The 2999-nt window shown below is 40.7% G+C and overlaps 1 non-coding gene across 1 annotated transcript; it reads left to right on the top strand.

Annotated features, from left to right (window-relative positions):
- The first annotated feature begins 2069 nt into the window (after positions 1 to 2069).
- LOC111762285 (small nucleolar RNA SNORA31) lies at positions 2070 to 2200 on the top strand. The gene has a single exon (XR_002795439.1). It is a non-coding gene; the product is annotated as a small nucleolar RNA SNORA31 (small nucleolar RNA).
- Positions 2201 to 2999: the final 799 nt, after the last annotated feature.

A 2999-nucleotide genomic window follows, 5' to 3' on the forward strand; every position in this document is an offset into this window, starting at 1 on the left:
CCCTGTTAAACTCTCTCCAGGTCCTCTTCCTTGAAAGAGTTGCATTATGTCCTTTGTGTCTCCAGCTACTGGCTGGGACTGGGTTCCTCCTAGAACCCACTGAAATCAAGATGCTGCCACTCTTGTTGAACTTGTCTAGAGCCTTCCAATCTTGGGCTTCTGCCCAGTAGATCATGAGATAACCTTGGCTATTCATGCCATCTGGACAGGGCCTGAAACATTGTGATGTAGATTGTTGGCCTCTTTCCTTGGGGTCAGCCTTGTGGACCACTCATAAAATTTAGTCAAACCCCACTGAGCCCTGCTACGTTGCTTCAAGATCCCAGCAGGTCTTGTAGCTGAGCATGCATGGTTAATTGAAAACAAAAAGCTTTAAAAAGTAATTACAAATCGCGTGAATTCTCCCAATGGATCTTCATCTGTTTTTTCATTGGTGTATCCCAAGCCTTTTGAACAGTGCCTGGCACAGTAGGTGTTCAGTCAAAATTTGTTGAATAGATGAATGATGTGATGTTGACAAGGAAGAAAAGGAATATGGCATGTCACATAGGGATCTTTTCGATTAGCTCAGATATGTATGTATTTTAAATGGAAGGGGGACTAGATATAACTGTTTTATGACGAGTCTCAACTCAGTAGGAGTAGTAACATCAAAGTGCTTTATTTATCTTTAATCCCTGCTTCCCACTGTGCTCTGTCTTACTGCCTTTTTCATTTTCTCAGTAACAAACATCTTGGGCAGATTCCATAACTTTCTGGTTACTTTTGATCACTCGAAGCCCAGTCCAGTTTAAAATTTCCTTCTTAACTTTGATTTAAATCTCATTTCCTCTCCTTGCCCAAGTCCAAGTTTGAGTGGCTGGGTCCAGCTCTAAAAGAAATCTGTTCCCCTCCTTTCCAAGGCCTAGCTCACCAAGCATGCTGAGGTGGGAGAGGAAAAGAGACAAGGGTCTCTTTACTTAATGGGCCTCTCTCTGTCGGTTATTGTGGCTTCTTTCCCAAAAATGTAGAAGAAAGCCACTCAGTGGCTTCTTTGGCGCACACTACATGGCCCTTGCATCCTCTGGTGGTGGCCTTCCAAACTCGCTTTCCCATGGCTCACATGGTGGGTTCCTTAGGGCAGTGGTTCTCAGAGACCCTTTCTTTGGTCCATGAGTTAAAAATATTTTCATGTTAGTATGAAGCTGTTACTTGCGTTTTTCACTATGTTGGTGCTTGCACTGATGGTGCAAAATCAGTGACGGAACAAACTGCCGGTGCCTAAGCACAAATCAAGGCAGTGGCACGGGACTGCATTAGTAGTCATTGTTTCCTTCATTGCTGTGCCCTCCCAGTAAGAAAACAAAACAAAATCCAATGGCAATTAAGGGTGCCCTTGACGAGGTAGTACTAATTATTAATTGCATTACATCTTGACCTCTGAGTACATGCCTTTCGGATAATCTGTGTAACAAAATGGGAAGTATGCATAAGGTACTTCTGTTGCATACCTGCAGTACGATGGTTGTCTGGACAAAAATTAAGTGTGTGACTGTTTAAGTTGCAAACTGCACTGGCCATTTATTTTCCTGGAACATCAATTTCACTTGGAAGAATGCTTGACAGGCGAACTATGGTTATTTAGGCTTGGGTATTTGGCAGTGGCCGTCATTTTCTTGCAAAATGATTGAAGTAAATCTGTCACTTCAAGGAAAACAACTGACAGTATTTGTTGTCGATGATAAAATTTGAGCTTCCAAGCAAAAATAAAAAATTTGGAAAATTTGTATCCCAAGATTGTGAACTTGACAGCTTCCCAGTACTTAAAAACTTTTCTGGTAAGATCAATGGTGGTAGTAACAATCGTGACTTTTCAAACTTGTATAATGAAATGTGTCAACACTTGGATGATCTGCATAACTCAGCGAGTCAATATTTTCCAAATGGTCAATGCATAACGCTACAAAATCATGTATGGGTAAAAGAGCTGTTCAAAATGCAAGATGGACCAATGGATTTTAATGCAACAGAGTAGGGAATGTTCGCTTGTTAGGCATTCAGATTTCACATTGTAACAAATCCTGAAGAAACTATCTCTGACAGACCAGGAGCAGTTCATACCTGCTGCTAAGATTTTTGCTACAGATACAAAAGAAAGAAGATCCTTGTGCTTTCTGTCTGTCTGGTTGTGGCAGTCAAGATTGAATGGGGGAATTCTAAAAACACGGGGAAGAGGAAATAATCTTTGAAACTCAGAAATAAACAGCAAAAAAGAAAAAGAAAAAAGAAGAAACTATCTCTTGTTGAGTTTTGGTGTAGCATCAAAGAAGAGTATCTGTAGTTACCTGGGAAAGCTATTGAAATGCTCTTCCCTTTTCCAACTACATATCTGCCAAGGGCAGATTTTCTTCATGCTCTTCAACAAAACCAACATACTGCAACAGATTGAATGCAGAAGCAGATAGAAAAAATAGCAAGATTTGCAAAAATGTAAAACAATGCCACTCACTAAATTTCAGTTTTGGAAGATACATTTTTCATAAAAATATGTTATGTTAACATGCAGTGGACATTATTGTTCTTTTAAAATAATCAACCAATACATACAAAAAATTCTCAGTTTTAATTTCAAATACAGTAAATATTAAATGTTAAAACCTACATAAACAAAAGCTTTGCGGGATCTTCAGTAATTTTGAAGAGTTCACAAGACTGCTAAGACCAAAAACTTTGAGAACTCTGGATTTAGAGTTTTGCAACTCCAAGTTGGTCCACAGACCAGCAGAATCTGTATCACCTGGGAGCTTCTTAGAAACGCGGAGTCCTGCCCTGGACCTATTGAATCAGGATCTGCACTTTAATAAGTTCCCCCGGGGATCCATAGGCACGGGAAAGTTTGAGAAGTGCTGCCTGCCATAGAGAGTCCTGGGTGGGAGGGCTTTTTCCACTACCTAGCCCCTGATGGGGGAGATCTGGCTCAGCCTCTTTTCCTTCCTCTCTCTCGCCTATGACCACTGGGT

Source organism: Dasypus novemcinctus, chromosome X (assembly GCF_030445035.2).
Source record: "Dasypus novemcinctus isolate mDasNov1 chromosome X, mDasNov1.1.hap2, whole genome shotgun sequence".
Taxonomy (NCBI): domain Eukaryota; kingdom Metazoa; phylum Chordata; class Mammalia; order Cingulata; family Dasypodidae; genus Dasypus; species Dasypus novemcinctus.